At 37.7% G+C, this 5,256-nt stretch overlaps 1 pseudogene; it reads left to right on the forward strand.

Annotated features, from left to right (window-relative positions):
* Positions 1-4,026: 4,026 nt before the first annotated feature.
* LOC147394246 (small nucleolar RNA R71) lies at positions 4,027-4,141 on the forward strand (annotated as a pseudogene).
* Positions 4,142-5,256: the final 1,115 nt, after the last annotated feature.

The following is a 5,256-nucleotide window of genomic DNA, read 5'->3' on the forward strand; positions in this document are numbered from 1 at the left end:
GCCACAGCTTCGACCCATTTTGACACATAGTCAATGGCAACTAGGATGTACTAGTAACCTTGGGAGATAGGAAAGAGTCCCATGAAGTCTATACACCACATGTCAAAAATTTCGATGATTAGGATAAGATTTTGAGGTATTTCATTTCTCTTAGAGATATTTCCTAATCTCTGACATCTATCACAAGATTTGTTAAACTAGTGGCCATCCCGAAAAATACTAGGCTAGAAAAAAATGCATTTAAGATTTTCATGACTGTCTTCTTACCACTGAAGTGCCCTCCACATCCATGATTATGGTAAAACTCTAAGACATTGAGTTGCTCACAAGTTGGAATACAACGTCTAATGATTTTATCGGGACAATACTTAAATAAGTATGGCTCATCCCAGAAAAAGCATTTGATTTTTAACAGAAGACGAAGTTTCTCTTGGTTAGTCATCTCGGATCTAGAGATCAAACTCTTGTAGAAGAAGAATCCAACGGATTAACCTTGTTTTAGCAACTTTATTTGATAGAAGGTACTTCAATGTTGCATGGTCTGTGTAGATCACGACTTTAGATCCTATGAGGTAGGGGTAAAATTTTTCAATGGTATAGACCATTGCTAGCATTTCCTTCTTTGTTGTAGAGTAGTTAAGCTAGGTGTTGTTAAGAGTTTTACTACCATATTGGATAACATGAAGTTGTTTTTCGATTCGCTGACCCAAAATAGAGCCTATTGCATAATCTGAAACATTGCACATAACTTCGAATTAAATGCTCCAGTTTGGAGGTTGAATAATGGGTGTCGAGGTTAACTCGAACTTGAGCTTATTGAATGTAGAGAGACATGACTATGAAAATTCGAAACGAACATCCTTTCCCAATAGCTCACATAAAGGCTTCGAGATTTTTTCGAAATCTTTAATGAATCTACGATAAAAACCCGTATGGCCTAGGAATGACATAATTTCTTTGACCGTTTTAGGAGGTGGTAATTTTTCGATTAGACCTACCTTTGCCTTATCTACCTCAATCCCCCAAGCAGAAATAATGTGCCCTAGCACAATCCCCGATGTTACCATGAAATGACATTTTTACCAATTAAGGATTAGATTGACCTCTTTGCAACATACAAGAACCAAAATCAAGTGATGGAGACATTCCTCAAACTTGGTCCGAAAACTAAAAAATCGTTCATGAACACTTCGAGATATCTTTCTAGCATGTCATAAAATATACTCATCATGCACCGTTGAAAAGTAACGGGTGCATTGCACAATCCAAAAGGTATGCGACGATACGCAAAAGTTTCGAAAGGGCAAGTGAAAGTTATTTTTTCTTGATCGATTGGAGCAACGGGTATCTACTTGTACCCGGAATAAACATCTAAGAAGTAATAGTAAGAATGTCCTACTAGACGTTCTAGCATTTGATCAATTAAAGGTAAGGGGAAATGATCCTTAGGAGTCATCGAGTTCAGTTTCCTATAGTCAATATACACTCTCCATCCATTTTGGACTTGAGTAGGGATTAATTCATTGTCTTGGTTCACTACCACAGTAATACCAAATTTCTTAGGAACTACTTGTATAGGACTCACCCAACGACTGTTAGAGATAGGATAGATAATACCCGCATCTAGCAATTTTATCACTTCCATCCGAACCACGTCTTTCATGACAGGATTTAATCGTCTCTAAGGTTCTAAAAAAGATTTAGCAAAATCCTCTAAACGAATGTAGTACATTACCACAAATGGACTAATTCCCTTGATGTCAGCTATGCTCCAACCAATTGCTTCTTGATGTTCTCTTAATACTCCTGAAAACTTTCCCTCTTGAACTTCATTGAAGTGAGAAGAAATGATCACGGGCAAGGTTTGATTCTTGCCAAAAAATGCAATCTCAAGGTTTCTGTAAGCGACCTGAGTTCTAATTTTGGAGGCTTGACATGGGAAGGAACAAGCTTGGATCTGCGTACAGGAAGACTTTCAGCTATTACGTGCCATAACACAGAATCTAAGAGTAGAACAGATTCAAGCAAAGCATTAACTTTATTTATACACTCTTCTATGTCCAAATCAAGGCCAAAATGAGTCAAATATTTCGTTAGGGGATTAGAATACCCTAACTCTTGATACGTTTGATTGACTAGCGTATCTATCATGTTCACTTCCTATATGCCATCATCTACATCAATTCCTTGGAAATTGTGGAAGACGTTCAGTTTCACTTTCATATCCTCAAATGTTAAAGTTATAATCCCGTTTCTACAACAAATGACTACGTCAGACGTGACTAAGAATGGATGTCTTAAGATGATAGGAATATGACTGTTCGAATTGATAACTAGTTAGTGTCTAAGACAACAAAGTCAACTAGAAAATAAAAAAATTTGACTTTAACTATCATGTCCTCAACTATACCCTTTGAAATTTTTATGGACCTACCGACTAGACTCAACGTGATATCGGTAGGTTTCAAAAGTCCCAAACCTAATTATTTATAAATTGAATATGGTAAAAGATTCACATTGACCCCTGAGTGTAAGAGTCATTTTTCGACCACTTTATTTCCAATATGAATGGAAATTGTCGAACATCCAGGATCCTCAAATTTTGGTGTAATTGTTTGTTGGATGAGCGACGAAGCTTGGGCTACTATGATGGCCTCCCGAGTAAATGGTGTTTTCCTTTTAACTGTGGTGAAATCCTTTAGGAATTTTGAATAAGAAGGTATCTAGTTAATAGCATCTATGAGTGGAATATTGATATGCACATTTTGGAAGACTTTTAAGATACCCTCAAATTGCTTGTATTTTTTAGAATCTCTAAGACGACGTGGAAATGGAGCTTTTGGAATTAGCAAAATGATAGGAGGATTTTCCAAATCTTTATCCTTCTTTGTTGAAGACTTTATGACTTCTTTATGAACTTTGTCCTTCTCTAAGACTTTTTCTCCCGTGTCAATAGGTTAGACCTTGTTGTCCACCTTTTTTCTCAAACGCAAGGTGTGGATAGCCTAGACTGAGTCTTGTTTAGTTCCAGAATGGCTTCCTACTTTGTATTAACCTATCGATCCGTTTGGAATCAAAGGTTGACCTCTAGGGTTAGGGATAGTCTGAATAGAAAATTGACATTTCTCTCTCCCATTCAATGAGAAAGTTAACTGCCCCAACTAAACTTCCATTTTAGCTATGGATTGTGTAGTGACCTGGTTAATTTGAGTTTGATTTTGATGGGTTTGCTGTTGAGTTTGGATGAACTGCTGTTGCTGCCTTATGAACTCAACAATCATAGATTCTAAGGGTGACGGTCATTGGGCAGGCTACTGGTAATTGATCATGGGATCTGGTATGATGGCTCTGCAATCTTTAGATTGTTGGGATTGATAAAGGACTTGAGGAACAATGGCTTGGTTTGTGGTAGAACCAGATTGCCTAGGAAAACTCTTACTGTAACCTGACGGACCACTAGATTGAATAGATTCGTTCTGTCTGTATGAGAAATTAGGATGAAACCTATTATCTGGGTGTTACGTTTGGCTAAAAGAGTTTGGAGTTGGCTTCCTAAAAGCATTATAGCCATTAATCGCATTTGCTTGTTCAGCTTTGATTTGAGACAAAGTACGTTAGCACTTGACCAAATAGTTGTTGCCATCGCATATGACGCACAAAGAACTCGGTTCGACAGTTACTTAGGAAATTGTACGAGGGTCTAGGTGAGGTTTGGATGCTGAGATGGTAAAAGCATCTAATTTCTTCGTGAGATTGTTCATCCCACACACTAGACTAGACATGAGATTTTTGAGATCAGGGTCTGCCTTAATCTTATACATGCCTATCTTCCTAATTGGATCGTCTCTATCAAACTCTTCCTGGTTAGTGTTCCAATTTTGAGCACTCTCAGCTAACTCTATGAGGAAATCATACGCTTGGTTGAGAATCTGATTCATGAACTTACCCTTATGCATTGACTCGACTAAGGTACGTTGATTCATTATTAATCCTCTATAAATATTTTGCACCAATTGTGCTTTGTCAATGCCATGGTGTGGGCACTTGACCAATAAATCCTTGAATTTTTCCCAAGTTTGAAAAAATTTATCATCAAGACAGACTCTAAAATTTCTAATGGAGTAATTCATTTTCTCAGTTTTGGCCACGGGGTAGAATTTGACCATAAATTTCTTAGATAGAACATCCCAGGTAGATATGGAATTGGGTGTTAGGGAGTTCAACCACGTAGCTGCGTGGTCTTCCAGGGATAACGGGAACAGAATAAGCTTGACACTCTCCTCATCTAGATTCTAATTTCTAAAAGTTTGACATATAGTCAACAATCGATTAAGATGGGTGTAAGGTTATTCACGCTCTAAATTGTGGAACTTAGGGAGCATATTGATGGTGGCAGCCCTAATTTCAAACTGAGGTACATTCTTCAATGGTAACACAATGCATGTAGGAGGAGATGCGGAAGCTAGAGCGAAGTGCTCATTGAGAATTCTCTCTCGATCATCCATCATAACTACTGATGGTGTCTTACGTATCCTACTAATGGTACATTTGATCTCAGGATCAAATGGTTCTAACACATTGTTTTGTGATCGTCTAACAAGCATGCAAATTACACAATCGATCAAACAATTACGAAAAGAAAAGACTGGACCTAGATGGGTTGCCTAAAGCTAGACAACTCTTAACTGAGTAGAAATAGCGCAACTAGCCTTCCAACTCGATTCTATGAAGTCAATTTTCAAACATTCAGATCTCCAAATAAGTGGTGGTACATAATACATAAGCATTGACACTCTTAAATTACCTTCTTCTCTTGAATAGAATGAGTTTATCCCCTCAAAGGGCAAGATCTTACTAGATACAAAAGATGACCAAGAAGCGCAATTGGCACAACTTGAAGTGAAATTTCTCCTATTGAGCTTGTGGGCCCTATAGTCAAGTATAATTGATTTTATTTAATTTGATTGGATGACTAATGAGTTGATTATTCTAATTAGAGCAAGAAATTGGTAATGACTTCCAATCCATATCGTATCATGCCATCCCTAGGAGAGGGTGCACTTTATAGTTAATTAACTATTCCAAGTGTGTGTAAATTGGAAAAATAATACACAAAGGCAAGGAGTATGTCACTTGCAAAGATAGGCGTGGGTGTTTCAAAATTACCTCCCGTGCTAGACGGGGTGAAGACGGTTTGAGTCGACTTAGGCCACCAACTCCAAATTTGGTGTGCGAACCTATGAAGCCGTGATGGTG

Source organism: Akebia trifoliata, chromosome 9, assembly GCF_017979445.1.
Source record: "Akebia trifoliata isolate Shusen 1 chromosome 9, ASM1797944v1, whole genome shotgun sequence".
Lineage (NCBI taxonomy): Eukaryota > Viridiplantae > Streptophyta > Magnoliopsida > Ranunculales > Lardizabalaceae > Akebia > Akebia trifoliata.